Source organism: Grus americana, chromosome 4, assembly GCF_028858705.1.
Source record: "Grus americana isolate bGruAme1 chromosome 4, bGruAme1.mat, whole genome shotgun sequence".
Taxonomy (NCBI): domain Eukaryota; kingdom Metazoa; phylum Chordata; class Aves; order Gruiformes; family Gruidae; genus Grus; species Grus americana.
This window is the reverse complement of record NC_072855.1, coordinates 25,712,139-25,726,453: the sequence shown is the minus strand read 5'-3', so window position 1 is coordinate 25,726,453 and position 14,315 is coordinate 25,712,139. Positions and strand designations below refer to the sequence as shown.

The 14,315-nt window shown below is 36.7% G+C and overlaps 1 protein-coding gene across 2 annotated transcripts in view; it reads right to left on the bottom strand.

The window, feature by feature from the left end:
• UBE2K (ubiquitin conjugating enzyme E2 K) overlaps positions 1 to 14,315 on the bottom strand; it is a 45,209-nt gene that overhangs the window by 28,937 nt on the left and 1,957 nt on the right. Inside the window, exon 2 of one of the 2 annotated variants that reach the window (XM_054823629.1) lies at positions 8,728 to 8,767. The exons of the other annotated variant lie outside the window; for it this stretch is intronic. The gene's annotated coding sequence lies outside the window, so the exon portion shown is untranslated. The remainder of the gene's footprint in view (positions 1 to 8,727; positions 8,768 to 14,315) is intronic. 2 annotated transcript variants of the gene reach the window in all.

The window sequence follows — 14,315 nt, the reverse complement described above, 5'->3', positions numbered from 1 at the left end:
GAAATGTTAATCTTGCCATACTGATTTTTTTTTTTTTTTTAAATTTCACCACTCTACATCCCATGATCACCTAACTAGCCCTGCATAAACAAATTGAGACGAAGTCTCAGAATCGGTGCCACAAACACTCTGTTGCACTCACTACAAATACATCACAATCAGCGTATCCCAAGATCAAATTTGCCGCCTTCCACGGCAGCATGGCACGAGGCTCAGATCAAGTGAGAGTCCCAGTAAAGCTTCCTTCCTTGTCCTCCTCGGTGACTGCACGCTGCTTTCAGAGGTACTGCCCCATGCATTCATTCACAAGGCAGCACGTGGTTTTAAATAACCAATTCAGTTAACGAGTCACTAAAACTACCTGCTCAGATAATGCAGTCATTCTAAGGGCTATTCAGGTTCTCCAGCTCACCCTCTGTCAACTAGTAAGCTCCTGTCAACTTCACTAACTCCTGTTAAGCTCCAAGTTGACAGCAGGAGTTCTTGTTCTTTGCAAGTAAACCCCTAAGTTTCCATCTTGAGGACTGAGGCAATCGCGAAAGGGATCAATTTCAATGATACAATCCATAGTTAACCTATGCTGCAGCTGACTTAATTTTCTACTTATCATTTTACTTTTCTTCAGCATCCTGCACACTGTTGTAGCAGCCTGGATATTCACCTTCACATTCAATTTCAATTAGTACCACACTAGCTGTTTTTCACAACAAATCTTTCCTGACTCCATGAATTTGGTAAACAACAAACAAAACCCCTAACGCTAAGCTCAGTTTCTTTCAAGAGTCAGTGATTCTGGTTCCCCCATTTGATATGACTGCTTTTATTACTACAGCTGTAGCTATCTCCGTACACCTTTATTTCCTTTGTACAGAACCTTGAGGAAGAATAGCAAGCTATATTACACTGTTTCAGCGTAAGGATTAATTTAATTTCAGGTTCATGCTTAAATTCTACCATGTCCTCCGTATAACAAATGCATTTTTTTTATTTATATAGTTGAAGAACCTTTTCCATGCTATTCTGATAGACTTTTCAAGGTGCAACTCAGCTTGACCTTGCCAATTCTTGCTTCTTCCTTCATCCCTAGAGTAATAACTAATATTTAACTGTACTGAAGTGATTATTCATCCAATTAAATCTGGAGTGTTCTCCTACAATATTTCCCCTTAATGAGGATCATATAGGATAAATTACTTAATTTTAGCAGCTCTAACATAGTAAATCCCTGGCCTCCACCATAATCATCTGAGCTGTCTCTAAAATGTTACCAAGAGCAGAGTTCTCCAGAAGTGTACCTCTGACACCAATGATCTTAGCACAGAATTTATTAATCAAATTGTGATCTCTCAACACAAGTTGATTCTCCAGAAGCAATTCTTCTACAAAGACCTCATTAAGCTTCCATACCAAGTTTAAAAATAGCATCACCTCCTGTTGATTCATAACAATTTGGTGACTAAATCACTGGGCAATTCCTGAAATATCTGAGCCATGCCATCACTAGCAGCATTTATTTCCATAATCTCAAAGAAGCTAAATTCTGTAACAATACAATTCCTACTAGCATTTCTCACCAACATGAAAACACTCCATTGACACCAAACTCATTTTCTAAGAATCTGTAAGTCCAACACTACACCAGCAGAACTTCCTATCATCACACCTGAAAATTATTTTGATCAAGAATGAAAAAAATGAGAGAAATGAGTGTTAATGCAACATATTATGCAATGCATTATGTCATTCCCTCATCTTTTTTTCTTCATATTCTAGTCAGATTATGTATAGCCTTTTTTTCTTTTTAAATGCATTCCCTGCTTCACGCAAGGGCTCTAGCCAAAAGATCTGTCATCCTTTAGACCATCCCAACTGCTGAGATTCTTTATGCATTGCTATAGTCATGCTTACCCTATTTTTTTCTGCTTTGTGGAGGTTAGACTCAAGCATGGAAATTAAACTAAAAGCATGAGGCAGAAAAGTTGGGAAAGATTCATATAAGGCACTTTCATCCATTACAAAAGCCTTAACTCTAAAAAGAAACCCAAATGAGTCAATCCTTCATGAAGAGTCATCCTGTAAGCATCTCCTGAAGACTGGACACTCAGTCATATTTATCACAGCAGTTGCTGATCAATATTTTGACTTGTCTTTGCCTGCCTCCTCTTAAAAAAATATAAATAAATCCAGAATTACACTGTATAGCTTTATACCTGAATACCTTGAATAGAACACACAATCTACTCCAGCAGAAATTTTGAAGTTCTACCACTGCGAAGACTTTATCACACACATCTTCTACACTTCCACTAAAATTTTTTTTTTGAGAGCAGCTCTGGACCTTGTCATATTACTCTCAGCAGACAACAAGCTCTTCTGGTCTTTCTATTCACCGTGGTCTACAGGCCTCAACAAGGAGTCCCTCATTAGAAGGGCCTGCCTTCTTTCTGCCATTAATCCACCCTTTCTCCTGAGCGTTCCATGTCATCTTCTCTCTTCTCCAATCTGCCTTTAAAAAAAACTCTTTTATTTATTCCTAGCCTATTATCCTCTTCACTAGTCCAGTACCTCCACTCTTAAAAAAAAAAAATAATCAATTTTTTCCTTCACAGAAGATAAAAAGCAAAAAGAGAGACAAAACTATAACATATCAACATCACAGGAGCACATCAAGACAAGTTGATAAAAATTGCACTATTCTTCTAAACATTTCTTACCCCCATACAAAATACTATTTACTGAAAAGAAAATTATATATTCCAAGTTCGATCTTGAGATAAGTCTACTTCTTGAAGACTGAAGGGATATGAAATTACTTTTTTTTTCCCCCCTAGAAGCAGGAATTACAAGTGCATCACAATTTTTTATCCTTTCCAAAAAGTCTCCAAATTTTACAGTTATTTTGATAAGTAAGCTATCAGGAAAAAAGTTAACCTCAACTAATCAGCATAAAAATGCCTATTATCAGAGCTGGCAATGTACGGATAGATACTGGTAGGTTTAACCAAAAATGCAGAAGTAGGATGTTTTAAAATTGGTTGCTTAATTACACGGTCAGCAGTTTTTAACATCTATGTTGAACCCTCTCAAGTGTAAGGAAAAAACCAACCCCAAAACATCCCTCACACTTCCATGCCATGGCTACAAAACACATTCTAAACTTAATACTGGATGATGATGGCATACAAAAAAAGTTTTGAGTGAGGTTATTCTAGAACCAACCAACTCTACTGACTCCCCCCCTCCATGACATTATCTTAATGTTAGACCTTTGATCCCTGCATAATAAAATTACTCTAAAGAAATGTAACAGGCCGAATTTTCCACTATGCATCCATACTATGTTTTAAACTGCTGTGGTCAGAACAAAAAAGGAAAAGCAAATACGTTTACTAGCAATATTAATAGCTTAATTTCAGTACATTACTTTCTTAAAAAGAATAAAGTAGTGTCAAAATGTATTATTACTTGCATGTTCTAAGTGTATCTGTCTCACCTTACATATTCAGATACTACATACAAAATTCATATCAAATATCTTTGGGTATAAATGTCGAGATGGTAAATAAGGATTTATAAAACCAAAAAACACCACACACAAACACAAAAATACCCTAAATAGAATTGGATTTGGAATTTAAAACCCAATGGTTACTTCTGAATAACTCCGTAAAAAAAAAAAATTAAAAAATCCCACTATTCCATACAGCAATTCACTATCTGTAGTCTGTGATTTTATAGGTCCTGTAACATGATTTTCCTCCATCTTAAGGGGAACAGTATCTATACTGGATAAAGTACTACTACTTACTAATTTACTTTGTTTTTACAGAAAATAACTCATAGAAAACTCTAGAAACGTATGTATATAAAAACAAAAACCCCAAAACAACAGAAAAACCCTAACCTGAAAACACACACATATAAACAATAAATGATGCATATAGATAAACAAGCCCAGTTGCAATAAATGCAGCTAAGTATTAAAACTCTGTAACCATTTAGTGCTTTAAGACTTGCGATTTACACATTAAGGAAAAGTTTTAAGAAGTGACAAAGATGTTAAAGAATGTACATGCAAGATTTCAGCCAAGATTAATAAATTTGAGAATTTTTTCCAGAATTCTCTCAACTGAGGACAAAGTCCACTATCTTGCAAGTGAGGGTGTGCATTTAAAACAAAATGTTTTCTATCACTAATTATTTCCCAATTGCACCAACAAAAAACCCCAAACTTTTTAATTTATCTTTCAGACAGAATTTTAAAAGTAATGATTGATTCCTGTATGAGGTAAACTGGCAATAAACACTTTTTAACCTACCTAAAATCTAATCAAAATTTAGTTACTGTTTTAATACAGCTACGAATTACAAATGTAAAGTATGCACTTTTGAACACGCAAACATTTTACACTGAAGCTATAAGGATCAATATCAATAAGCCAAATTCAGTAAGAAATACTTCGCCCTAGTCTGAAGCCATAGTAGCAAAATTAATCTATGGTACTATAAAGTTACTAGTGTCTCATAAAACTCTTCTTACCCTCCCCCCCATTTTATATTATACCTCAACAGTCCTACTCTTCACCAAAATCTGGCATGAACATATCTCAAGAGTTACAGAAAAAGATCATCTGATTGACTATCATAATGAAATCCATATAACGCTATTTCTGCAAAAGGCCATGAGTACTCTGAGTCAGCATAAGTGTTGAGCAGAAAACTCCAATCTTTCAGTAGCAGTTGACTCCATTAAACACTTATTTTAATTAATAACTTAAAAAACAAAAGCAAGTTAATTCTTATCTTATTTACCAGCCCCTTGCAAATCTGTGGATAAACATTCAATGTAATTTTGTTTTGCCATAATTGCCACATTATTTTCTTATACTCTTTTGCTATGACACCATTAACTCTCTCAACTTAGTCCAAATGATTCAGCTCTCTCCACTTCATTGGTATGCCAGAAAGGGAGGATCCTAAGAAAAGCTCATCTCTTAGGCTGGTAAGAAGTCAACTACCAGCCTCTCCTCTCTTCTCCTTGGCCTTACTTCTTTTTAAACCAACACTACCTTCTTAACCCTTTGCTAGCCCAGACTAGCTCAGGATAAGTACATTGCATCCACTTAGCTCACTCTTCTGCAAGAAATGGGAAAACAGCAAAAAGGCAGGATATATCACTCTAGTAGCAAGCAAAGTGCAGGACACTACCGCGTAGCAAAACGGCACATTAAACTTCAAAAATATTGAGGTCTAAAATTGTGTATTTTTTTTTCCAGTCACAAAGAGTTACCAAAGAAAGAAGGAATAGTTCAATACTTTGGAAGTATTCCTTCAGACTCAACTCCAGCTTAAAAGCCAGAATCAAGTGCTTCTCTAGAGCCTGAGCTTGTTATTATTAAGAGAAGCAGAAATGTCACATAATTACCACAGTCATGGCTATGAAGTATGGGCACTGCACTATCAGTTGAGATCAGCAGCTCACGTTTGCATTCTCAGAGAGAGCTCTTGCTGACTTTCAAAGCACAGAGCAACACTCATCTGTGAAACAATCAGATGTTTGGGGCAGGGCAAGGAGCAGAGAGGAAACAAGTCTGTCTAAAGCACGTTAAAGAGCGGTTTTCCTAGATAAGAAAAGGTCAATACAAAGAAATGCATTTTCTTAGAACGCTCTCACGTTCTTTGACCCTACTATCAATTCCAGTCTTGAAGTTCTTCCACATTTCACATTCTGTTTCATCTCACTGTATTCACACATATTTTCTAGAGTTATGCCCATTTTAGAAACCGTATGTGAGATTATTTTTGCGTACTATTTTTTCATTTACTGATCAATATACTATGTTAGTAATACGTATCTGATATTTTAATATATTGGAGGAGCTAGAAATGAATACTGTGTGAATTCTGGAGTACTGGTTATAGACTCAGACTAGAATTTTCATATTTATCACAGCTTTACTTATTAAATGCATCTTTATAAAATTCTTTAACAAAACATCTTAACAAGAGACTAAACCTGTGCCAGCCTTCAAATTCTGTATTATTACATGTGTTTACATACAAGAACAATACCAAGGGATTCTTTTTTTCCTGTCAGAAGACAAAACATCTCAAACAAACATTAAAAACCTCTTCATTTTGCAAGAGTTAAACCTGGAGCATCACCAAGTTTTAGAAAAACTTTTTTTTATTAAGGGTATATAAATAACTATTCTTGCTAATGTTCAGCTGTTAAAACATCACTCCACTAAAAAAAACCGTAAGAGACTGCATTTCCACAGCAACTTAAGCCAGTCTAACAGGTGCCAAGGTCCTATTTCCCTCCTGGTCCTGGTAGAACTAACGTAAAGGAGGAGGCAGGATTTTGTGCAAGCATTCATACAGCTGCACAACAAACATCTGAATTAAAACTATGTTAGTAAGAAAGTTCTTTCATTTTAACCCAACTCCCTGATTTGATTCACCACAAATGCTGCAAGTAAGAGAAAGAGCACAAAAGTGGGAAGAGGAGACCAGGCTGCAGGAGGAACGTGACACTGCTGCTTGGCACTGCCTTAGGACAACTTAAAAGAATTTTGAAACTTCAGCTCTAGTGTCGGTCTAAACTATTTCTGACAAAATCGTTGTGTCACTCACGGACATGCAGAGGTGTAACTGACACAGCTATGCTGGCATAAGCCCTAAGTGCAGTTATACAATCACTGCTTGTCTCACTAAGGGATAGTGTGGTTAAACTGGTAAAGCTATGCCGTGAAAGCTGTGTACATAACAGCATACTTACACTCCCGTACTGGTGTAAGGGCCCCTATACAGTCATAGACTATGTGTAACTATGCAAGATATTTACAGTACCTAGGAGCATTAATCATGGGCAGGAGTGCCCGAACCTAATGTGAGTGCCACTGAGATACTCAACATCAGAACAGGCACAGTGCAAGGGACTCCTGTTCTGGATAATCCCGTTCAGGAAAGCCTAAATGAACAAGCAATTTTGCAGGAATGCAAGATGCATTTTCCTTATCTTTTTATGCACAGTTGTCTTTGATGCAGAACAACTGAAAAACCCTGCAGATAAAGTAAGTTTTAATAATCAGTTTGAACCATACTTTGAATTAGCCATTCTATAAACACACAAACCCATTTCATGCAGATTCTGCAGTCAATTCTGTAAGTCTATCCTACTTAGGTTGCTAGTAATTCTACATATAAAGGAATCCCAGGATTCAGCTCATTTTAAATTGATTACGCTAATTCACTCGCAGTCCTAGAGCTTGAAGACTTGCAGAAATAGCTCAGAATCCTTTTTCTGTACTAACTTCCCATATGGACACCCTTATTCCAAAGTGGAAGGGCTTACTGAAACACCATGGAGGCTCTAAGAGTTTCCAGAAAGGGAGAAAATAAACACAGCTACCAAGACTTCCATTTGTATATGCTGCCTTATTTCACAACAGCCTCCTACTGCAAACACATCCTAACACTGCAAAAACTTTAAAAGACTCTCACAGTTCACTTTCAACTAAAAGTAAAAAGTGATATATATTTGGCTTGAACTAAACTACCTGTTTAAGTAAAACATGGACTAATGCATTTGTGGGTTTGGGGTTGGTTTTTTTCCCCCCTTCATAAAACACTGTACAAATGTATTTTAGAATCTGAAGGCATGTCACCTTAAACCTTGATTTTCCAAACTAACTAGACTTACACAATCATTAATCTTTCCCTTCCAATGAACTGTTGTTCTTACTGGCTAATAATGAATAGAAATGATGAAATAACGAACTCAAATTAGTTTCCTACAGGTCTTGCAACAACAAAGATAGGATAGCCTCTATTAGCATTCCAACAGAAGAATGATACACAGTATAAGCTCAGGTCTCTTAGACATAAGCATGGCCAAATTGGAGTTACACCGTATGACTGAGTTTTATGGTGTCCAATAAAGAACAAGTGCTGAATGAAGTTTCTTCCGTAGCCAGGGACATTCACAACATTGGTCTCCTGTGCAGACACTTCAAAGACTAGAGAGGAGCAATCCATGGCCTTAGTACAACACTGTTACAACATACTAGAGTAACAGACACAGATCTGGTCCTCAAACAAGGTTATTTTCGCTGCTCACAGAGGTATTTTATTTATTATGCATATACTATTTTATTAAATACTCATGGCAAGCATATTCAAGTGCTCCCAAGTCAAATATCATATGTCATTAACACTGACATAATCTGAAGGGAAAATGCTAGATAAGTCAGGAGTGCAAAAGTGGACTACATCCCTAGAGTGCCTTATAAAATACTATTTCTCAAAATTCACACTCTTTGCCATAAAAGAACAAAATGGCTGGTTTTCCTTATCTAAACTGCAGCAAAGTTTTACCTAGTCTGTCAGAGACAAAAAGATAGCCTGCATATTAATGATAAAGTTTAACCAAAAGCATTTTCTCAATTTAATACCAGCAGCAACTATTAGTATAAAAGTGATGTAGTAATGACATCAATCCTTACTAGAATTATGAAACAAGCCAGAAACCGTTTAACAGGTAAATAATTTAAGAACTACACTAAGTACCTGCACTAGTTTAACAAGTTTAATGCAACTGAAAGACCATTAGGTAACTCAGGATTGGATTGTTAACCAACACTTTCTTGCAGTTTATAGTTACACAAATTTACTACGATAAAACATTAACTTATTTAAATTTCATACTGAATAAAATGAACTAACCTTAGGACTTGTACACTTCTTTCCTATTAAAGCCAAACTCCTGGAAACAAGCACAGAAGAATGAATGCGAGACTGGGAAGGTTAAAGGACTGGCTAATTCCTACTACCCTTAGGTCCAAAAAGGGCTGTGGTCAGAGGGTACCATCTGGTAACTGCAGCCTAACCCCTAATCCTAAACTAGCATAGTCCTGTAATCAGTGACTGCTCTCTTTCCTCCTTGGGTAAGAGATTACCCAAGACAACCAAATGAGCCTGACTCCAATGGAGACCAAGTTTTTTTTCTGTTTTCCACTTACTCCCAAAATCTTTAGGATTCTGCCAATTGATATGTACACCATTCTGGACTCAACTGGATACTTATTAACATGAAAAAATGCCACTAACTGAACACAGAAATGAGCAACAGATCTTGCCTTCCCTGCAAAATATTCCCACTACCAATACTTGGCCAACTCATAGGTCTGGTCAAATGATCACTTTTTATGTTAAGTATTTTGAATCACAGATTTAAGTAATATTCATAATACTAGCACTTATTAGGATCTATGTAATACTGATCTTAAAAATGCAATGGTATTATATTCATAGAACTTGAAAAACAAGTACATGGTTCAGTGAACAGTAAACTAATAATTCAGAAAGATCACCTTAGAATTGAGAATAATAAGCAGTTTTATTAAAAATTCCTAGTAAATGCATTTTGTTTTGAGCCAACTATTTTTTAGTTACCACAAAAGTGATTTACGGGCAAACTCATTTGAGGGCAAAGATCTACAGATCCATTCTGCATTATTTTCCACTGGAAGATATAACCAAACACACCATAGATGGAATTAAGAAAACCAATGATGCACAGTAATGGCATTTCAGTATCCTTTTTATATAATTATATGAAACAGGTCTAAACTTTGCCTTGCCTAAAATCATAGGCATGGCTTGAAACACACAGTAGACAAAATTCTTTTTGGCAATGTACAAAGGATCTCACAAACAACTACTTTAAAGTTAAGATGGTCTTCACATTTCAGAGAAATGCAGCTTAAGGAAGCATTACAGATCTCATACCTGTTCTACCTTTAGGGTTCCAACCCAAAACTTGTTCAACTTAAAAACCCTGACGGCCTTGCATCTACCAGAAAAACCCAGCCTCTGATTTGAAGAGGATTCACTACTGTCTTACAACAGTGGAAACTTCTGAACTAAAAAGAGACAGTCTACTTTAAAATTCTTGAATTTGTTTACAGGGGAAAGTTTTACCAGGTGTGGCAACAGAGTTGCAGCCTGTGCCTGTATGTTTTCTTTCACAAACAGAAAAAACTCAGTAATTAAAAAGCAAACTTATACTAGAAATAGAGAATCATGTAGGAAGACACACACCTGGGTGGCCTCTAGTTTTACCTCCTGCTCAAAGGGGGTTCAATGACAGCAGGTTGCTCAAAAACTTGTTGAGTTTTGAACATCTCCAAGGATACAGATTCTACAATCTCTCCAATCAATCTGTTTAGATGCTTGACTACCATCATGGTAATCTCCCTCTACACACACCCCCTCCTCCCGCCCAGTGTCTAGTCAGAATTTCCCATGTTCCAGCTTCTGTCTGTTGCCTCTCATCCTATCCCTGTGCACTCCTGAGACAACTCCGGCTCTTCTCTAGAGCCTCTCATTAGGTATTTATGGATTATAGGAAGATGTCCCTTTGAACAGTTCTGTCAATGTCAGTTCTCTCGCCCTCTCCTCATACATCAGGTGCTCCTGCCCCTCAACCACCTTGATAGTGTGCTGCTGGGCTCACTCCAGTGTATCAATGTCCTATACTGGAAAGCCCAAAACTAGACACACTACACCAGATAGAGTCTCATAAGCATGAAACAGAGTTGAAGAATCACTTCTCACAACCCAGTGACTACATTCTTGCTAATGTAACCCAGTGCATGGTTGGGCTTCTTTGCCACAAGAGCACTGCTGAATCACATTCAACTTGCTGTCCATTCAGTCATGCAGGTCTTTTTCTGTTAGCCTCCTTTGTTTCCAGTCAGGCTCTGTACTGATGCATGGCACTATTTCCTCCCAGATGCAGGGCTTGGTACCTACCTCTGTTGAACTTCAAAAGGTTCCTGTCAGCCCATTCATTTTTCCAGCCTACTAAGATCCCTTTGCATAGCAGCCCTGTGTTCCAATGCACTGACACCCCACCACCATCACTTTTTTTTTCTATATGCAAGCCTTCTGAGAGGCTGAACAGAGATTGGTACCAGTACAATAATGGCAGTTCAAAAGTTCTCATCTTTACACCTTTTTTAACTTTATGCCTTTTAATTAACTAGGCACGTTCCAACTTTATTCTCACAAACAGTCCCACTGCATTCACTAAACCTCTACTGACTTCAATGAGACTATTCTTATGAATCAGAAGTTAAGCATATGTACTAGCAGAAGATGGACACTGTTTAAAAAATCTGTTGCTGATTCAGGAGCCGTAATAGAAGACATCTCAGTCTTATATATCTGCACTGGTTCTACATAATAAATGGGAAGAAAAACAAGCATCCACAATTTCCAACAGGCCCTTCTAGTAACACTAAAGCACCATTACTACTAAAAGTTTCCATCTTATTGAGTTCAACTTCTAGCACCCAAGACTGCCCAAATATAAACAAACCAAAGAAATGAAGTTTTTCTGAGCCTGAAGATTAAATGCTTATGGCTTTTCCAAATAGCGAGAAAATTTTGGAGACGCATCTTACTGTGAACTTGAAACAAATCACAAGACCACTACAGGCAATGATAAAAACAAACACCAGAGTTACTAGAACTGTAAAAGCCTAAGAAGGGACATGGTATAGCAGACTCCCATTACCTTTCTGTTCTCCATTTCTCCTGTAAATCACAAAACCACATAGCAGACTCCAAAACAAATACCCACTTCCTTCTTGGAAATAAAAGTACTTCACATTTTGCCACTAACCTACTGTCTCCACTTGAATGCTATTTTGGATTGAAGTTATGAATATCTGCTCAGGCAGATATTCATATTCCATAACTGTAGTTGAGTTTAATTTATTCTCAGCTCTACCTGGGTGTACCTCCATGCAGATAAACCCCTGCCTCTTTCTTGACCTTCATTAAGAGAACATTTTGTGGTAGAGATACCAGCAACTCTCTTCTTGCCAGGAGGAAGCTTTGTTTCCCAGTGAGTTACCTTCAGTGCCAGAGTAGTGATTTCACTGTAAGGTATCTATTAGCCTCCGACTTAAAGATGGCCAGAAAACACCTTATATTTCTACACGATGACGGAAATTGAATGACAAATTAAACATTGAATCCTTCAGTGCTAGCATAATGTAATTTCTTTAAAGCTTAACACCAATGCTCTATTAAAATATGAAAACAAGTCACACATTGTTTAACATACCTGATGAACTACACTTCTCAGCATCAGTCTTTAAGTGACCACAAGATTTTTCAATGTTTCTATTCATTGTTAAAAGCCAGACAGATCTTTGTCTTGTAAGACAGCAGCTTATAAACAGAGTAGGTAAGGATTTGGCTACCCACTGCAGCATTCCAGTAACTCTATTCCGAAATAATATCAGCTAACCTTCACCAAAGCCTTCTCCCACTTATCAAAAGTGGGATACTATTCTCCCTCCACCTATTATTGGCTTCTCCATCATGCTGCAGCCTCATACTTTTGTTCAAAACATGTTTTGTGACTTTAAAATTTCAGCCCATAAAGCCAACAAGATAACAGATTAATGAAATGACAGAACAAGAAAAGAGATAAATTTGAGCAACTGATGCCTTGCCTGGACTGGGATTTGGAGTATGATCTGATTTTATGTACTGCTTACTCATTTCAGAATTTTAATACAAGCATAGTACAGTACCCTTAACACATTTAACCAGTCAAGTTACTACCTAGACTAACTTAACAGCTTCATCTTTGTTAAAGATGCAGTACCTTATCTACCTTAGAATTTTAAAATTTTTCCACACACAAAGGTAAAAAGTTTTATTTAAATCATACTTTGGAGAGCACTCCTGACGAAGAAATTGTTGTTAGTTTCATCTATTTAACTCAAATATTAAAGAGATGCCAAGTTACAAGGATCTCTCTTAAATACATAATATCCCACTTCTTAAGTTAATGTGTAGGGCTTATAATAAAACTAGAAATAATAAAGCAAGCAGAGCAAAAACGCTTCTGTTGCTCAAGTGTGAAAAAACTTTAAATGCTTTTTCAAAATACACAAAGAACGCCAGACTCAACTTAAAAAAATTAAAACACCTTCATCTCTTATCTGTAAGCCAGAGAGCAAGATAGTCTGAAATTCACATTGTAGTGATTTTCCAGAAATGCCATTTAAGTCAAGGAAACAGGAAGTGCTAAGTATTAGAAAAAGTGTATTTAGTCATATGAATAGCAAAGATCCATAGATCCTTATCCATAGCAAGGATAAACACACTTTTCAGAACTCTTTCTTCACTGATATTTAGAAGTGAAATTTGGTGCTTCCAAAACATACTTCAAATGCAGAAGGAATTAATTGCCATCCAGCTGCTCCCTTTTATAAACATTTCTGGTTCCACCACTCTTTCAGCCCAAAGGTGAGTACTAGAAGACTAAGAACAAACTTCCTATGCGCTTTTTCCAAGTGTGCCTGCCCCCTCCCCCAGGCATTTGTGCTCATACTGCATCTGCAAAGAAACAAGGGGGCTGCTCTTCATGTTCAGGTGCAGCTCAAATCATCAAATCAAGAATAATTTAAGTGCAGATAATGTGAGACACTTTGCCTTCAGAGAGGAATTTAAAACTTCTAAATAACAAATTTAGTATCACCATTCACGAAAAAGTTGGGGTTTTTTAAAGAAGCAAGGTTTAATAATCATTTTAGTACAAAAATCACATGAAAACAAGCCACCCTTTTTTCTCCTCTGTGATGTGAAGTATTTAATTATACGTCCATTCACCATCTCACTCCATGTTTTCATGCTCAGTGGTACTAACACCACAGTCTGACTGCCTTTGAATGTAACAAACATTCACAAAAAACTTTGCTTGCAACTTAGACAACCACTGAGTAATGCTGAAATTTTGCATTCAACACAGGGCAGTTAGTATATTCTGTAAACAGTAATTTTATACATACTGCTGTATCAGTATAACACTCATATGTAGCTTGCTAACAAAAAAAAAGTATCAAGCTCTTCTGTATTGTAATTTTAAAATTCCATAATTTTAGTTTCATAAGAATTGTGGTCTTATTTCTGGGAAGCTTTAGGCAGCTTAAAGGCTATTTCATAACGTTATTTATTTATTTCCAACATTTTATACTGAGCCCTTCAATGCATAGACTAAACAAACAGGAATACTGAAAAGTGTGCTCACCAGATGCAACCTTTAAAGTAAGAAAATTTAGCATGGATCTCCCCCAAAATCTGTGTAAGTTAAGGTTTCTTTTTTTCTACATAAAGCAAAGGGGAAGGGTCTTGAAGCCTTTAGACAGCACTTTCAAAATAAAGACTTCTTTGTTCCCACAATATCAGCTGTTTATATGGGATACAAGGTCTAGATTTTCCAGCTATGG